We start from the raw sequence: 20,195 nt of genomic DNA on the forward strand, positions 1-20,195 counted from the left end.
AATCCAAGTTTGGCATTTATAATTTCCTTGCTTTTAACCATCATCATTTGACACATATGTTTGTGTCCTTAAACGTATGTGTTTAAACTAAACATATTTTTTAGTTTTGCACACTTTTGGACTTTAACATCATATTTAAAGTCCTCTCCTGGGACTTGTTTTTTTCACTCAACATTGTGTTACTATGTCATTCATATCATTGTAGCTGTAGTTACTTTTTACAGCTGTATTATGTTTCATCATGCGAATATGCGATTATTGAGTTACTTTTTATTCTGTCAGTAACATTTGGTATTTTCTCATTTTGTGTTTCTAATATAGACAGTGCTTCTGTGAACATTCTTACACACAGTCAATTCTTACTATTCACAATAGTTATGTTCTATGAAGTCAAAGAGAACACTGAATCTGTGAATAGTAAATCATTGTGCCTAGAAGAAATAGAGCATTCACTTCATGCAAACCTCTAGTCACAACATTTTTATATATCAGTCAATCCATAACCTTGTTTTATGTGTGTTTCTGTTTAAAGAGTTGTTAATTAATAATGAATATTGTTGATTCATTAACACTGAACTCATGGTCAATAGCATTGTAACTCATGCCTGAATGAAGCTTATCTAACATGCATTTTCTCCATGAGGAACATCAGAGCCGTCTTGCATCTAGAAATACTAGACAGCACTTCAGCACTATGCTTGGGGGCAATTTTAGAGAGCAAGATCTCCAAAAAGAAAAAAAAAGAAAAATGCAAAAAATGTATCAATAAATAGACTACAAAAAGGACACTTGTTTATAATATGAGAGCTGAACTAAGAAGGCAGAGCATGTCTTTGTTCAGCCTCAACTGGGCTTGTGGGATAACTTGAATTTTTCCTACTCTGCACATGCACACATCTGTGAATAATGGAAAAAGAGCATCATTTGGTGTTACAAAAAATTTTAGTGAGTAGGCAAATTCACAAGGACAGGCCATGAATAATGAGGATCAATTGTATGTCTCTTACTGCTTTACACACACTACCTTGCATGAGAATGACTTAGAGAGCTTGGTGAAAGTCAGATTCCTGGAGATACTGATTTAGGTCTGGAGTTGGGCCTGAGAATTTGAATTTCTAACCAGCTATTAGGTGATGCTGATAATGTGAGTTTATGGAACACACTTTGCAGAGCTTTTTCTTAGTAAACAGGTATAACAGTTATCTAAGGTATATGCTTTCCCTGAAATCACCAGTTCAAAGGCTGTGTTAAATTGCCCAGTTATACTTATCTTCAACTTTACATGTAGGATGCCAAATTTTTTTCTGAAGTGGTTGTACAAATTTGCATTCCACATCAGCAGTGTTATGTTTCATGTTATTACCGGTATTTGATGTAATCACACTTCTTCATTTATGCCATTTGATTTTTATTTACATTTCAATAATCACTGAAACCTTTCAGTACTTTTCCATTATGCATATTTTCATTACACATTCCTCTTGTATGATAAGCCTGTGAAAATGTTTTGCTCATTTGCCATTGGGGTGTTACCGGCTGGCTAATTATATTAGTAAGTTCACAGAAGTTTAGAATTGTTATATTCCATTGGTAGATTGTATCGATTATTATTGTATACCGACCCTCTATATATTTAGTTTAAATTTGTTTGTCATGTATTCTAAGTTGACAGTTACTTTCTCCTAGCAAATCACAGACATTGGTCAAATTTTTGTTGCTCTGGAGAAGTCAGCTATTTATTACCTTAACTGCCATTTATTTAAAGTTTATCTACTTTTCTCTTTGGCTGTTTTAAGATAATATCTTTCTTTTTGTTGTTACTGTGCTGTGTCTAGATATGAATTTCTGTTTAATTATACTGCTAGACTCATTGAGCTTCCCAAACCTTTGCACTGGTATCTTTGATAAGTTCTGACAAATTCTCATTGCTTGTCTCTTCTGACATTGTCTGTCTCTCACTTGTCTATCTGTCATTCCAATAGAACTTTATTTGACTTTCCTTCTTCACTCTGTAAGTCTGAACTTCTATTCTGCATATTCCATGTCCTTGTCTCTCTGTGCACTATGCTGTGGATATTATATTTATATATATTTTCTAGTTCACTGTTTCCCTCTTCAATGATGTCTAAACTGGTATGGAAACTTAGGGAGTTTAAAATTTAATTATTTTATCTTTAATTTTAGAATTTCTTCTTGGTCTTCTTGCAGTTATACTGATTCAACATAGATTTTAATCTCTTCTTATGTACAATTTCTATAGACATGTTAAACATACTTTATATTCCATGTCTAATGACTCCAACATTAAATTATGTATGTGGGTTACATCTGTGGCTCACATTATATTTCTATTGAATATTGCTACTATCATGGGATCTTTGGGGTGTTCCTATAACAGCAGAGACCTCTGTGGCCAGTGGCACCTTTGCCTGAGTTTTTACTCAGGCCCACTGGGCTCGTTCCACCCACTCGGCTGGAAGGCTGGTCTTGGCTTGTGCTGCTGGCCTGAATCTCACACGAGCCAAGGGCAAGCCAGGCTTGGAGCAGTGAGGGGTGTGTGAGCAAGTGTGCATGTGGGTTGCCCACTGCATACAGCTAGGCATGTTGGCTACAGTGGGGTGGACTGCTTCAGCCACCAGCACATGCTCTGCTTCCCTGCAAGGCTGTGGCTGGACCGGGTGTACCATAAGCAGCTTCCACAGCTGGCACTGGGGAAAGTGGTGGTGCCCAGAAGCTTGGAGACAGCAGTAATCACAGAGCCCCAGTGAGAGGATGTCACAGCCCTGGCTTGGGGACCTCCTAGGTCTGGGCTCCTCGAAGGGCCGCAGCTGTTCTCTCCTTCTCTCTTCTCTCCTTGTATCCCACAACGTTGTGAGCAAGGGGCGTGTTTTAGCCTCATTTACATTACAGCTCTTTTAGCCCTACCGTTCAGTGGGTCCTGAGTTCTCATCCTGCATACAGGAACAATGAGGTATGCAGACAAGTGGAGGGGGAGCAAGGTGAGGAGGAGCTTTACTGAGTGACAGAACAGCTCAGAGGAGACCCGCAGTTGGTAGCTCCTCTCTATAGGCCGGTTGTCCCAACAAATGTTTGGCTCTCAGCAGAGAGGAGGCTCATAGGGAGTAGCTTTCTCTCTGTAGGTAGGTTATCCCGATGAGTGTTCAGCTCTCAGCAGAGAGGAGACCCTGGAGTAGGTAGCTCCTTTCTGTAGCTGGTAGTTCCAACATCTATCTGAGGCTAGCTGGGTCTAGGGTTTTTATGGGCTTCAGAGAGGAGGAAGTACGTGCTGATTGGTTCATGGGTGGCCATGGGCAGAACTGAAAACAGCACCATAAGTTCTTATTCTGGTCCATTAGCCTGCTTCCCAGGCTTCAGGCCATCCCTGGCTTGAAGGTGGGGTTCACCAAGGACCCACCCCTTTCCAGCCAGGAGCCTGTATGCCTTCTGCTGTCACCCAGGCTGTGTGGAGGGGCACCTGGAGGCCTGTGCTGCGCTGCCCTTAGCACCCCACTTGGCCTCCCTCCCATGCTTGTCAGTGTCCAAAGTTTGTGCATGCTTGTCAGTGTCCAAAGTCTGGAGGGTGCCTGGGTGACAGCGGGCTGGCATATCAGCACTGCCTCATGCCTACACACACCCTGCTGGGTTGCAATAGCACCTGAGCTCAGTCTCAACTTTGCTGCAAGATCAGAGCAGGTGCCGGGGGCAGGGAGAGGTCAGGCAGTGGGAGCAGGCACTTCTGAGCCTGTGGGTCAGGGGACCAGGCTTCCTGGGCCCTGAGAGTGCAGAGATGCCTAGGTTCACAGTCACGGCTTGGGTGGCTACAGCAGCACCTGGGAGGGTGGAACTTCTACCTGCTCCATGGAGCACACTGCCTTGGCTGCGCCTCCCTGCTGCAGCTGGTGTCTTTGCAGCAGCTGCTCCAGTTGGGCCACTGCTGCCATTGCTACTCTAGCATTTATATAACTTTCCAGGACCATGAGATAAAGGAACAAAATAGAAGGACTCAGGGAACCCATGATCAAGGACCAGGTCTGAATAAACTCCCTTATGTCTTTACTTGAGACGGAATTCTCTCTTATATGAGGGACAAGCAGATGTAGACTTGAACACAGACAATACATTTATAAACACATATTTAACTAATAAACTATCAGGTCATTATTTCATGCTATGAAAAATAAAGCAAGGTGGGATGATAGAGAATTATTGGAGGGATGAATGGATATTTATGATAAATTGCTAAGGGAAGGTCTCACAGATGAGGGGGGCATTTCAGTAGAAATCTGAATGAAGTGAGGTTGATGTCACATGATTATCTGGTGGCAGATATTCCAAGAAGATAGAATAGCATGTGTAATCAAAAGGTGGGAAAAGTAGACTCTCACACAGCAGTTTGAGAAATGTGAATTTTAACAATTATTGAGAAAGCATTCTGAAAGTAATTATTAAAATAAAAAATATATAAACTCGTGTCTCACAATTGCACCTTAGGAACTCTATCACACAGAGAAAAAGCAGTAAGTACGTGTATTATATGTGTATACTGATGGTTATCGTGGCAGTGTTTTTAATGGCAAAATTTGGAAACATAGTAAATGCATTGATGGAAGTGGGTCACAGAATAATGAATACGCTGCACAATTTAACATATAGCCACAGAAATAGGAAATCTAGCCCTAATTATTGATATAGGAGACTTCCCTGTGGCATTTTTGTGTAAGAAAATCAAAATGCAGAAAACCATATATTAGGATCTTATTAAGAAACATATACAAACTAAGTTCATAAAATGAGTACATGTATAAATTTAAATATAAATACATCTAATTTTACCACAACGGAGAAAAAGATGAAGTTTATGGATTGGCTTGTTGATATAAATCAGATGTTTAGAGGAACAAACTAACAGCAAAAAGGAAAAGAAAATTTAACACATTATAAACTCTCATGATATGCTCACATTTTTCAGCTTTGCAAAAGTATGTATGCCACCCTAAGTACACACAATCAACATTCTCCAATTTTTTAAATTATCTAACATTTATAATGCATTTTTCATATCAATAGCTTCAAGGGTACAAGTGGTTTTGGTTACATGGGTGAGTTGTATTCTGGTGAAGTCTGGGCTTTTAATGTACCTGTCACCTGAATAGTATCCATTGTACCCAATAGTTAATCTTTCATTCCTCACCCCTTTCTCACCCTTCCCCCTTAAGAGTCACCAGTGTACACTATACTACTCCATATGTCTTTGTGTAGCCATAGCTCAGCTCTCACTTATAAGTGAGAATATGTGGTGTTTAGTTTTCCCTACCTGAGTTACTTCACTTAAGATTTTGGCCTCCAGTTCCATCCAAGTCGCTGCAAAAGCATTATTTTATTCTTTTTATGGCTCAGTAGTTTTCCATGGGGGGTGTGTGTGTGTGTGTGTGAGTGTGTATATATATATACACACACACATCACATTTTCATTGTCTACTCATCAATTGATGGGCACTTAGGTTGATTCCATATCTTTGCCATTGTGAGTTGTTCTGCAATAAACATACATGTGTGGGTGTCTCATTGATATAATGTATGTCTTGATCTTTACAATATGTAGAGTTTTTTATAAGTATAATAAAAAAAGATATTTGATAATTCATATTACATATGGGAATTTATTAACTTAAAACAGCACACCACCAAAAAATAAATTGTGTTTACTTCAGTGGAAGCAAAGTAACAAAACTTTTTCTAAATAGCCCCTGTATTAAGGAGGAATTTGGAATAATTTAAAAAATTAAAATAATATATTGCAAAATATTAATTTACAATAAAATATTATTTTGTATTCCTGCTTATGACTAGAAATTTCTTTAGGGAGAAGATATAATCTCTTAATACCTCTTTGTTGTTAAAAATGTTTTGTTGAAATATGTACTTACAGTTATGATTCTTATCTTCGAAAAGCGTGAAAATTGAGGGTGCCCAATCTTCAGAGTATGGTCTTTAGCTGTAGGCATATCATTTGACTTCATCAGTTGGTATTGTGTTTTTCTTCATATCAAAATGTGTTTTATTTTTGACACACAGTAGAAACTTAAGAATATAACCAGGTATTTTGTAAAAAAAAAAAAATGAGTTCATAATTAAAAAACACTTTTTAGCAATTTCTTTGACAGTTTCTCAAAATGTTGAAACTTGGTTTTGTTTCTTCTCAGTAGATTTAAATATACCTTTGATTATGTAATTTACAATATATATCTAGCCTTTAGGTTAAATTTCACTTTTGAAAGTACCTGAACATTTGAAAGGAAATATGTTTTCTTTTAAAATTCAAGGTCCCAAAAGCTAGATAATCTCATCGATGTTGAGTGCTCCCTCATGACTACTGCTTTTGACAGTCTTTTGATCTGTGACTTTTCTTGTTTCATTCCTCAAGCATGTTGCAGTGTCTCTTGTCACAACGAAGCTTACTCCCACATAGAATGGCACTAATTTAAGTATCTTTGTTTTTTTTATTGCTTTTTGTTTTGTTTTGGCATTTATCTGAAAACAAAAATTCCAAAAGGAACTATTGATTTTATCCAAAGAATTATAGTTTTACAAATTACTTCACCACCATTTTATGGAAAAGAAGTGTCATTTTTATAGTTTATCTCATTTTCTTTATTTTCTTTAAAATTCAGAAGTCCAAACTACAACGACAGACTTTGCTTTTGGATATTTTGTGCCGTGTTCAAGATTGCTTCCCTAAAGACTTAAAAATACATAGTGACATGCTGCTTAGAAAATTAGGAGAAGGAGGAGCAAGATGGCCAAATAGAAGCCTCCACTGATTGTCCTCCCCACAGGAACACCAAATTTAATAACTATCCACACAAATAGATACCTTCATAAGAACTAAAAATCAGGTGAGCACTCACAGTTCTTGGTTTTAACTTCATATTGCTGAAAGATACACTGAAGAGGGTGGGAAAGAGCATCTTGAATTGGTGACACCACCCTTCTTCCCCAGCCTCAACAGCGGCTGCGTTGCATGGAGACAGAATCTGTGTGCTTGGAGGAGAGTGTACTAATTGCGAGACTTTGCATTGGGAACCCAGTGGTGCCCTGTCACAGCAGAAAGAAACACTGGGCAGAACTCAGCTGATGCCTGTGGAGGGAGCAATTACACCAGCACCCAGCCAGAGGGGTGCTGGTGCAGCACCCATCCCAGCAATTGGAACCTAAGTCCCAGCAAGCCTCACTACCACAGGCTAAAGTGCTCTGGGGTCCAAAATAAACTCAAAGGTAGTCTAAGCTGCAAGTGCTGTAATTCCTGGGCAAGTGCTGATGCTGTGTTGGGCTTGAAGCCAGTAGACTTGGGGGCCACATGACCTAGTGAGACATCAGCTGGGGTGGCCAAGAGAGTGCTTGTACTAACTCATCCCCAACCCAAGGCAGCATAGCCCACAGCTCTGAGAAAGACACCTTCCCTCTGCTTGCAGAGGAGAGGGAAGAGTAAAGAAGACTTGGTCTTGCAACTTGGATAGTAGCTCAATCACAAAAGGATAGGACTCCAATCAGAAACCTGATATCCCCATTCCAGGCCCTAGATCCTGGACATTTCTGGACACACACTGGGACAGAAGGGGACATGCTACCTTAAAGGGAAGAACCCAGTTCTGGCAGCATTCATCGTTTGCTGGCTACTCGCCATGATCCTTGAGTGAGACTTTGAGAAGTGCTGGCTTCAGGTGTGACCTACCACTTTTCCAGTGTTGGTGGCTACAGGCAGAGACTTTAGAAAAGCAGAGGGACATGTGAATAGGACATTGTCTTACAGCTTAGATACCAGCTTGGCCACGGTGGGGGGTAGAAAACTAGTGGACTTGTTGGATCCACGATTCCAGGCCTTGGCTCTTTGATTGCATTTCTGGACCTGCCCTGAGCCAGAGGTGGGGCCAACTGCCCTGAAGGCAGTGCCCCAGGCCTAGCAGCATTCACTACATGCTAACTGAAGAGCCCTTGTACCCTGTGTGAATATCAGTGGTAGCCAGGCAGTACTCACCACACACTTGTGGCAGTGGTGGCCATGGGGAGAGTGCTTCTACAACTCACCCCCAACCAAAGGCAGCACAGCCCACAGCTCTGGAAGAGACACCTTCCCTTTGCCTGGAGAGAAGAGGGAAGAGTGAAGAGGACTTTGTCTTGCAACTTGGATACCAGCTCAGTCACAAAAAAGAAAAGTGCAGGAAAGACTTTGTCTTGTGGCTTGGGTGCCAGCTCAGCTGCAGTAGATAGAACATGAGGGAGTTTCTTGAGGTTTCCAGCTACTGGCCGTGGCTTCTGGACAGCATCTCTGCATTCATGTAAGCTATGGGAAATTCGACACAATGAAGGGAAGGACACAAGTCTGGCTGGCTTTGCCATCTGCTGATGATAGAGCCCTAGGTCTTTGAGTGAACTTAGGTGATAGCCAGGCAGTGGTTATCACAGGCCTTGGTGAAACCCAATAACATGCTGGCTTCAGATATGACCCAGTGCAGTCCCAGTTGTGGTGGCCACAGCGTGCTTGTTTCACCCCTCCCTCAGCTCCAGGCATCTCAGCACAGACAGACTGTTTGGGAGAAAGTAACAGAAGAAAACAAGAGTCTCTGCCTGGTAATCCAGGGAATTCTTCTGCAACTTATCCAAGACCACCAACGTGGTACTATAAGTCTGCAAGAGCTACAGCATTACTAGACTTGTGGTGGCCCCTAATGCAGATCTGATGGCAGTGACCAAAAACTTAGATTACAGTACTCAAGACCCTTAAAATACCCAGAAAGCCTTCCCAAAGAGATGGGTACAACCAAGTCCAGACTGTGAAGACTATAAAATTAATAAATACCTTACTGTTTGATGTTTTGACACTAATGAACATCCACAAACATCAAGACCATCTGAAAACATGACTTCACCCAAAAAACTATTTAAGGCACCAGTAGCTAATTTGGAAGAGACAGAGATATGTGACCTTTCAGACAGAGAATTCAAAATACCTGTTTTGAGGAAACTCAAAGACATTTAAGATAATACAGAGAAGGAAATCAGCATCTTATCAAATACACTTAACAAAGAGATTGAAATAATTTAAAAGAATCAAGCAGAAATTTTCCAGTTGAAAAATGCAATTGACATACTGAAGAATGCATACAGCATAATTGATCCAGCAGAATAAAGAATTAATGAGCTTGAAGACACGCTATTTGACAATACAAAGTCAGAGGAGACAAAAAAGAATAAAAAACAATGAAGTGTGCCTACAGGATCTAGAAAGTAGCCTCAAAAGGGCAAATCTGAGAGTTATTGACCTTAAAGAGGAGATAGAGAGAGATAGGGGTAGAAGGAAGCCCAATGTCCATTTAAATAAAAATTCTGGATTAATTGAAATTGTACCACAGGTGAGAATGCCAAAATTAAACATAACCACTTTTTTTGTAGTTTTAGTATGCTTTATTTAAAAACTGTATATAATTAAAATGTCAGAATAATTTATGAAGAAATAAACCTAATTTAAAAACTATGAAAAGTACCAAATACTATAAAAACTTTAGTTCACTAATATAGTTGTTATAGATACATAGATAATAGATAAATAGATTTTAGGTAGATAGAGTAAGAAATTAATAGAACTTTTGGTGTGTGTGTGTGTGTGTGTGTGTGTGTGTGTATGTATAATGTATATGTATTTTAACCATTTGGAATTTCTGGAACCTTGCCCTGCAACATATAAGAAAAGAATGAGAAGAAAATAAATAACTTTTACAAAAGAAAATGTTAGTTCAACTTGATAATTTTTCATCTTGCTTTATTACTATTATTTGTCACACTGTACATGCAATTTAAAGTGAAAATGAGAATCTATTTTTTCAGAGCTACAGAGTGTATAATATGCAGGCTATTTAAAATAGCTTAGGTTTTAGAGATTATATTAGGGAAAGTTTTAAAAGAAACATTTATATTCATTTAATTTTTAATTTAACTTTTATTAGTTTTCTATGCATCACATTTAGGGAATATATAGGTTTCAATTTTTTTCTTATTCTCTCATGTGCAGATTACTTATTAAAAGAGGTTTGGCATTTCAGCCAATCTTTTTTGTGTTAAAATCACACACCCTCCTTACTTCCTTGTATATACTAGATTCACATTTTTCTCTCTAATATTAAAATCTTAAAATTTAAAATAGTATTACTTATACAATTATAGAACCCTTATACTTCATGCTTTTAGAATTTGTAGATTCAGGTGGAGTAAATAATAAACATTATCTTTACTTGATCAACAAATTACAGACTATTTAAACACAACTGAATGGGTATTCAAGATTATTAAAAGAATAAGTAACCATAAACCCTTGCAAAATATGAGTTTACAAATATGGCTTTTATAAGTTTAACTCACTTATTCATTGAAATTATTCCCGTAAGTGTCTGTTAACCTCTTTACAAAATTGAATTTATTTTTTTCAAGCTAGTTTGAGTAATTGCATGTAATCAGAAGGAATATAATTGACTTTCTTTAAAATACTCAAACTTTTTGGTTATTTCAGACATCTTGCTGAGATTCATGAATTTTTCCATACTTAGTAAACTATAATCAGGTTAATCAGTGTTTCATGTTTTCTAATACTTTTTCTAGGACTAATTTGACAGTTCATGGAAGAGAAGCTATCCTTTATGATTGTGTTCTATGACATATGACAGGCAGTTTTTGATTAAATGTGTGGTTCCTTTAAAATTCAGAAGAGTGTTCTGATCAAAATTACTACAAAACTGTGAATGGAAGTTGACATCCTTACAGTATTAAGGAGCCTGATGCAAACCAACGAGCTATATTATATTTAACAACAAGACACTTGATGAACTCTCATTAAAGTGAGGAAAAACAAAGACAAGGGTTTTCTTGTCACCCGGCCACCATGATAAAGTAGATTTTCTGCCTATGTCCTCATTCATCTTCTTGTCTGGTTCCTCTCATCTCTTTACCTTTTAGATATTGGGAATGACTTGGTTCTTATTTTTAGGCATCTTTTTTTTATCTACACTCACTTTTCTGGTTAAGCTTGCCTAGTGTCATGGTTTTAAAAAACTGCTATTCCCTGAATGGTCCCGAATGTGTATCCTACGCTCAGATCTCTCCCCAAAACTTTCCTAAAATCAGCTATCAATTGACTTAAGTGCCTAATAGATATCTCATGTGATCCAAAACTGAACACATGATTTCTGTGTTCCTTGGTCTTCCTTCAGTTCTTTGCCTCTTGGTAAATGGCAGCTGCATCCTGCCTTTGCCCAGGCCCAAATCTCATCATCATCTTGATTCTTCTCTTTCTCCCACAATCTACAAGCAATCTGTTGTCAAATTCTGACAAATGTATCCAAAATGTATCTAAAACTCTACCAGTTCTTACCACCAACTGCTGTCACCATGTTTAAGCCACAGTTGATTCCAAACTTCTCTTCCATTTTCTGACTATGCCCTTTTTCTGTTTATTTTCATGGAGCTGCTAGAGAAATTTTTTTTAATGACAGCCATTTATGGAAATGAGCAGAATGAACACCTAATCTGAGGGTTTGGTGACGATGTTATAACCTGGCTTTTGACTTGGCTCCATCCTCCTATACTGAAGTCATTGGCTTTTTGGCCTGTGTTTTATTTTATCCATTTACTTTTATTTAACTTTTATTATAAGTTCAGGGGTACATTTGCAGGTTTGTTACATAGGTAAACTTGTGTCATGGGGGTTTAGTGTACCGATTATTTCATCACCCATGTATTAAGCCTAGTACCCATTAGTTATTTTTCCTGATTTTCTCCCTCCTCCCACCCCCACCCTTCCGTAGGCCCCAGTGTGTGTTTTTCCCCTCTGTGTGTCCATGTATTATCATCTATCTCCCATGTATAAGTGAGAACATGCGGCATTTGGTTTTCTGTTCCTGTGTTAGTTTGCTAAAGATAATGGCCTCTAGCTTCCATCCATTTTCCTGCAAAGGATATGATCTTGTTTATTTTCCATGGAGTATATGTGCCATATTTTCTTTATCCCGTCTGGTCTGTCATTGATGGACATTTAGGTTGATTCCATGTCTTTGCTATTGTGTGTAGTGCTGCAATGAACATATGCATGCATGTGTCTTTCTGATAGAATGATATATATTCCTTTGGGCATATACTCTGTAATGGAATTGCTGGATTAAATGGTATTTCTGTCTTTAAGTCTTTGAGAAATTGCCACACTATCTTCTGCAATGGCTGAACTGATTTACACTCCCACCAACACTGTATACATGTTCCTTTTTCTCTACAACCTTGGCAGCATCTGTTATTTATTTATTTTCATTTTCAAAAGAGGTGGAGCATCTGTTATTTTTTGACTTTGTAATAGCCATTCTGACTGGTGTGAGATGGGATCTCATTGTGGTTTTGATTTGCGTTTCTGTAATGATCGGTGATGTTGAGCTTTTTTCATATGTTGAGCTTTTTTTTTTCACATGATTATTGGCTGCTGGAGGCATCATACTACCCACTTCAAACTATACTATAGGGCTACAGTAACCAAAACAGCATGGTATTGGTGAAAAACAGACACATAGAACAATGGGACAGAATAGAGAACCAGAAATAAGGCTGCACACCTACAACTATGTGATCTTTGACAAACCTGGGAAAAACAAGCAATGGGGAAAGAATTCTCTATTCAATAAATGGTGCTGGGATAACTGGCTAGCCATTTGCAAAAGACTGAAACTGGACCTCTTCCTTACGTCATGTGCCAGAATCAACTCAAGATGGATTAAAGACTGAATTACAAAACCCCAAACTATAAAAGCCCTGGAAAACAACCTAAGCAGTACCACTTAGGACATAGGAATGGGCAAAGATTTCATGATGAAGACAACAAAAGCAATTGCAACAAAACCAAAAATTGACAAATAGGATCTAATAAAACTAAAGAGAAATTTTTTTAGTCATTACATCAGGTCATGTCATGTCACTTTTCTGCTTCAGTCTCTCTTATGGCTTCCAACCCACCCAGAATGAAAGCCAGATTCCTCACGCTGTCCTACAATGCCTCTACAATGGAATAGCTGCCATTCCTCTGACTTTATCTCCTGTTCCTCACACTGTCCTACAATGCCTCTACAATGGAATAGCTGCCATTCCTCTGACTTTATCTCCTAATCTTCTCCACCAACTTTTCTCATTTCTTTATCACAAACCTGGTTAGTCTTCCTGATCCTAGAAATCACTGGAACCCTCCTTTCTCGAGCCTTTTGTAGTTTCTAATCTTGTAATTCACTATTCTTCCCATATTTATGGATTGTGTTCTTATCTTCTTCAGGTATTTATGCTTCCCTGAACACCTTGCATTCAAAAGTGACTCACAACCCTACCCAGTGCACTCTATCCCTCTTACCATAATATGTTTTTATCTTTCGCCTCAACACATTAGTGTATCAAATGTTTACTTGTTTATTATTTGTAATGTGTGTTTTGGCCTATTGGATTTAGAGGTGATTCACTTACAATACTCTAGGGGATCCAAGAAAAAAAATGTATCTAACTAATAAAATAGAATTAGATAGCCAAACACAGTGGTGTCCTGGTAAATGTTAACAACTGGCTTTATGGTGAGAAATAAATAGACAAGTGCAATAAAATAATTAGGAAGTGATGGGTTTTGAGTGTTTATTACCTTTGTTTCTAATACAATTTCTTTAATTGTATTTATGTTAATATAATTTGATGTGGTTTGGCTGTATCCCCACCCAAATCTCACCTTGAATTGTAATAATCCTCATGTGTCAAGGGCAGGGCCAAGTGGAGATAATTGAATCGTGGGGGCAGTTTCCCCCATACTGTTCTTATGGTGGTAAGTAAGTCTCATGATATCTGATGGTTTTATAATGGGAAGTTCCTCTGCACAAGCTGTCTTGCCTGCCGCCACATGAGACATGCCTTTGCTACTCTGCCTTTCACCATGATTGTGAGGCCTCCCCAGCTATGTGAAACAATCAGTTCATTAAACCACTTTTTCTTTATAAATTACCCAGTCTTAGGTATGTCTTTATTAGCAGTGTGAGAACAGACTAATACATAATTTTACATCTTATGTAATTTTAGTAATAGATGTGTTTAATAATTTGCGAAATTCCTGAAAATTTAGCTGTTGGCTTTTATAAGCTGGTATTAGCCAGTCCCTGCCACTAAGTCCTGGCTTCACCATATGTAAAATTTGTTGTCTTAGATAAACCATTTAGCTTATCTTTACCTCAGTCTTTTCAGATGTAAAACAGACCTAATTATACTTACCACCTCAATGGATGATTATGAAGATAAATTTAATAACATAAAGCAGTTACCTGATATATAAGCAGTTTGTAAATGTTAGCTATTATTATTAGAATTATCATGATAAATTCTTAATATTAAAATAATATAAAAAATATAAACATTCAATCAGTCACATAAGGCAGAGTAAATATGAGAAATAGTGTAAAGATTAAACCTATCTCATATAGTTGTTGTGAGCTTTAAATGAGTTAATATACACTAAGTTCTTATAACAGTATCTGGCATATAGAAAGCAGTATCTTTCTGTTGGCTGTTATTATTCTTCTCAATAAAAATTTAGAAAACTGAGAAATTGCAATAAGTATTTGAATAAATGAAGAGACATTTTACCTTTCTGTGGGAGGACTATATGTTGTAATAATTCAACTTTACAAATTAATTTATAAATTTAATGCAGTTAAATAAAAATAGCAATTGTTTTAAGGGAGAGACTAGAAGCATAACTTATTATATAAAGTCTTTTAAGATAAAGAGCAATGATAAGGAAAGACTTGCCTTGGTAGATGTTAAAGTATGTTTTTGTTCTTAAACTATAAATGGTTATTAGAGATGGTATTTTGTAGGGCCAAAAAATTAATTTTGGAGTTTGAATATAACACTTAGTAGCTGTTTAATTTTGGTCAAGACAATTAAATGTTATCTTCAGAATCTTCATCTGTAAATAGGTTACTACATCAGCAAAAACAAAAATTTATGTAATAGAGTTGTTACAGGAACATTCTGATAATAGCAGATATGAGAACTCTTTATATATGGCAAGGCAATAATAGACTTCGTGTGATTATTAACATGAGTAAAAACAATAAGTATAATGTTTATTTTTTATTAATTACAAACCTGTTTTATTTCTCTCTCATGAAAATAACTTTTATATGCACAGGGTATAAGCTCACTTTGTCTAGATATTTTTCTATGCTCAAAAGCCTAGATATTTTTGTTAGTCTTTTTGCTATGCCTGGATTGCCCTTTTCTATCATCTCTGTTAATTGAAATAGCCCTCAGCCATCAAGAGCCACAAGAATACCAATTGTTTCATGAACTACTGCCTAAATCCCCCTCCACCCCCCGCTTCACTTTTTTTACCAGTTTGAGCAATGGGTCACTTCTGCTTGTCATGGATCATCTTCCATTTTCCTTTTCTGTTATCCCATTCAACCTCTAAATCCCTTGCCTCTTCAGAATAGTCTGGGAATCAGCAGTATGAACATCACTGGGGAGCTTGTTAGAAATGTAGAATTCCAGGCCATACCCTAGATGAAAATCTCCAGATAGTTCTCCTCTATATTATAGTTTGAGAAGTGCTCTTCTAATTAGTCATGAACCTCTTGAGTGTTGGGAAATGGTGAGAGGAGAGTTGCTCCATCTTATCTTGATACCCTCTACAAGGCCCAGAATCTTTCAATGCTTTGCACATAGTAGGTATTCAATTGGTGGGTGTTGAATTGAGTTTTAATTTTAGTATTTTGAAGTCAGGAAAATACAGTTTAGGAAAACTCAGATGTTAGGAAAGAATGTTCTAAAGTCAGGGCAAGAGTAAAGCTATTCATTATTGATGCTACTCACATCAACTAATCAATATTTCTTGGTCATCAACTGCAACTGTACCTTTTCATGCATAAAATATTTGTATAGATCCTAGATCTTGTAAAAAAAAAAAAAGATCTTGAGTCTAACCTTTATCTTCAAAGAATTTATTTAGGTAACTAAGTCAAAATGTGGTTGCTTTGTCATCCTTGTAAATATTTAATATATGATATTAGAAGTCATTACGGAACTGTAAGGCATTGTGCATCCAAAAATGACCGGTAAATATCAAGATGTGATTTCACTAGATTATTTAAACAGATCAATTTATCATTTGTTTTGATTGTCTAGAAAATGGTGAACAAAACTATAAGCAACAATTTTTTATGATTAAAGTAGGATGATCATATACTGTAAAGAATTTTATTTTCCAATGTATGATTTTTAGATAGTGATATTTTCCCTTTCATACTTAATTTGTAGGATTTTCCTGTCAAGAATTTTATCAACATTTTAAAAGTGTTATGAGTATCATTAATTAACATTTACCTGTCTGGATACACTGTTGTTGTGGATTAAATTAAGCATATCTTAAATTGTAGGTGGTCTCTTTCCATTACCTAGAAATTCGCAAGTCTGCTTCTCTCTGCTATCAGCTGATATGTGCTTAGGGAACAGAAACTAATTTAACATTAACCTAAGCAAAATGTAATTAGGAGGCTAATCTGCTGAAAAATACCCCCAGCAAATTCTATTTTTATGCAATGCCATTTTAATGGAAATGGCGTTTTTATGAAATGCGAGTGACAAAGAATTGAATGATGCCTGTGAGCCTTTTATTTAATTTTGTGTGTTCTGTAATTTGTTAATAAAAGGGTAGAGTAGGAGCACTCCACTGCTACCATTTTGGATATGGAATAGATTTGCAAAGTAGAATTCTTAATGTAAATATCCACTTTTAGTACAAATAATTTTTTTTAAGTACAAACCTATGTCATAATTGATGCTCTAAATGGGTAGCGTGTGGGTATGTGTGTGAAAGTATGGCATGACAACTGTAAGTAAAAGGGCTTTGGAAATTATTTCATGTTTCTCATCACTGCCCCTTTTCATCAAGATGAATAATTAAAATTGACTTTGCTTGTGTGACTTTCCTTTCCATGAATGTTCTGCCTTCCCAGTGCATATAAAAGTTATGTTATGCTATATACCCATATACTGACTGTGCAGTACCATTATGTCTAAATAAACAATGTATATATTTTAATTTAAAAATACTTTATTGTTATGCCAGGTGCAGTGGCTTATGCCTGTAATCCCAGCACATTGGGAGGCTGAGGCGTGTGGATGATCAGAGGTCAGGAGTTTGAGACCAGCCTGTCCAACATGGCAAAACCCCATTTCTACTAAAAATACAAAAATTAGCCAGGTGTGATGACGTGCACCTGTAATCCCAGATACTCGGGAGACTGAGGCAGGAGAATCGCTTGAACCCAGGAGGCAGAGATTGCAGTGGTCCGAGATCGCGCCACTGCACTCTGGCCTGGGTGACAGAGTGAGACTCTGTCTCAAAAAAAATAATTAAAAAAAAAACCCACACACAAAAAAAACTGAATTGCTAAAAAATGCTAACAATCATCTTAGCCTTCAGCAAGTACTAATTTTTGTTGGTGGAGAGTCTTGGCTGAAGGTTGATGGCTGCTGACTAACCAGAGTCGTAGTTGCTGAAGGCTGGGGTGGCTGTGGCAATTTCTTAAAATAAGACAACAGTAAAGTTTACCACATCAGTTTACTCTTCCTTTTACAAAAGATTTCTCTGTAACATGCGATGCTGTTGGATAGCATTTTACCCATAGTAAAATTTCTCTAAATACTGGAGTCAATCCTCTGACACCTGTCTGCTGCTTTAAAAAGTAAGTTTATGTAATAATCTAAATCTTCTCTTGTTATTTCAACGCTGTTCATGACATCTTCAGAAGTAGTAGGTTTCGTCTCGTGAAATCACTTTCTTTGCTCATTCATAAGATGCAGCTCCTCATCAGTTCAAGTTTGATTATAAGATTGCAGCAATTCAGTCATATCTTCAGACCCTACTTCTAATTCAATTTATCTTGCTCTTTTTACCACATCTGCAGTTACTTCTTCCTCTGAAGTCTTGAAACACTCCAAGTCATCCTTGAGGGTTGAAATCCACTTCTTCAAAACTCCTGTTAATATTGATATGTTGACCTCCTCCCATGAATGTTCTTAATGGCATCATGAATGGTGAATATCGTACAGAAAGTTTTCAATTTCCCTCACCCAGCTCAATCAGAGGAATCACTATCTATGGCAGCTGTACCCTTACAAAATGTATTTCTTAAACAATAAGACTTGAAATGACTCCTTAATCTATGGGTTGCAGAATCGATTTTGAAATCAAGTAATGGAACGCCTCTGGCTTTGCTCTTCTTGTTTATGATTGTTTTAACTATTTGGGTTTCCATGTAAATTTTGGTATCACGCATGGTGAGCTCAGAGGAGGGAAGAGAAAGAACAAGTTATGGCTCAAGTGCATTAGTCTCTGTTCCTACTGAGATTTAGTAGATTTTTTAAAAATAAATATTTCCATTTTATCATACAAACTTAAAACAATTTCCATAAACTTTGGCTATTTTTTTTTTGTAATTTTTCAGTTGTTACGGTTGTGCCATTGGAATGAGAGTGTGAAGAGCTCCTCATGCTGCTGTTCTGGAAGCTGATTTTAAGTCTTTTGGCCTAGGGCCGCTATGGATATATTTCTGAGATACTAAGGGTACCACCAAAAAAGAATGTTTGGAAACCTCTATACTAGGACAATACTAAGCCCATTCATTTTTCAGAATTTACATCTTTAAAATAGATGAAGTATATCCTGACACATAAGAAATCAATAACAAATTTGGCTATGTGTTGTTTATATTTCATATGCTTGTTAGGAGGAAGTATATATGTAAAAATGCTATGTAAAATACTGCAATCATTATTGTCACTTTTAAACAAGTTTTAATATTTTACTTCATTTTGTTCCTGAATTCAACTTGATAATAAAATTATTGGTATAGATGGTTCTATTTGTAGGGACACATATGAACTCATACCTTTCTTGAGATTCAACATACAGAATATAAATACCAACCAGTAAAATAATAAATGATAATTAATTCCTCTGCATCACTTTAAGTCTGTGATCAAAGTAGAAGTCTAAGTTCATGATATCTCTTGTGGATTAAGACCCAGTAGGCACTGTTCTTCCAGTACTGCTCTTAGGACCATCAGGAGTTAACATCCAATCACTATTCACCAGGATGTTCTTGGCTTTAATTATTATTGCTTAACTTTGGTTCATTTAGAACTGAATGCTAAAGTCCATGCAGCTTGAGTGTATGAAAACCTGTTTTATGACGTGGAGAGTTTACTGCATTCTATTTTGTTAATTCATGTCAAACTTTCAAATGTTTGACTTGGTGGAAGTGGACTATAGGGTGTTGTATCTTTCCTAAAACACAATTTATCTGGAAGCATCATGAAGGAATGCTTTCTTAAATGCTTTTTGGAAAATAAATTGTTCATCTTTTGGTCTTTATTTTACTACCAAGAAATTTTCCAACTCCAGTATTCAGGATCTATGACCAGAAAGCTAATACAAATTTTTTTTTGTTTCTTCCTGGCAAAAAATACGCCTAAACAATTCAATTCAGAGTATGTTGAAAAGGCTTTTGTAACGTATATTTGAATTGCCTTTAGGTATGATAAAAATAGTTACTGCAATTTAGCGAGTGGAATTGAAGAAGCAAGAAAAGGAATAAAACTGATCATTAGTAATATGTTGGGGAGAGGAATAGGAGACAAGGGATACAGGGAATAAACAGTGGAAGATAGGAAAGTTTAAAAGTTAATGTGGCATGGATAACAATAATGACATTTGCATGGTTTATAGAGAGTGTGTACATATGTAATTTGCATGCCACTCTCCCTCTTCCAGTCACAGATCATTTAGCTGAAGAAAGGGGGCACTCATATCCACTCTAACTACAATGTAAAGGGAGTTCATTATAAAGATCCTGAGGATTTTCAAAGAATCCATTTGCCAGAATGAACATTGGAACTGGAAAGCTGTAGTTTCTTCTCTCTGACTTTGGGGTCATATATTCTTTTCTACTGGTGTCTTTCTTTCCACAAGTCTTACATACACCTCTGCAAATTGGTTATCTTTGCAAGACCCTCAGACCCTTTCCCTTTGTAATTTCAGCCGTGTGGCTCTATCTTGCACAAATGCCGACTCTGAC

At 37.0% G+C, this 20,195-nt stretch overlaps 1 protein-coding gene across 14 annotated transcripts in view; it reads left to right on the top strand.

Moving 5' to 3' along the window:
* The window catches only part of NAALADL2 (N-acetylated alpha-linked acidic dipeptidase like 2), a 1,370,084-nt gene that overhangs the window by 237,440 nt on the left and 1,112,449 nt on the right, over positions 1-20,195 (top strand). The window contains exon 1 of one of the 14 annotated variants that reach the window (XM_063722347.1): positions 17,835-18,153. The exons of the other annotated variants lie outside the window; for them this stretch is intronic. The gene's annotated coding sequence lies outside the window, so the exon portion shown is untranslated. Of the gene's footprint in view, positions 1-17,834; positions 18,154-20,195 lie in introns of those variants that run through there. 14 annotated transcript variants of the gene reach the window in all.

The sequence above is a fragment of the Pongo abelii genome, chromosome 2 (genome assembly GCF_028885655.2).
Source record: "Pongo abelii isolate AG06213 chromosome 2, NHGRI_mPonAbe1-v2.0_pri, whole genome shotgun sequence".
Taxonomy (NCBI): Eukaryota; Metazoa; Chordata; class Mammalia; order Primates; family Hominidae; genus Pongo; species Pongo abelii.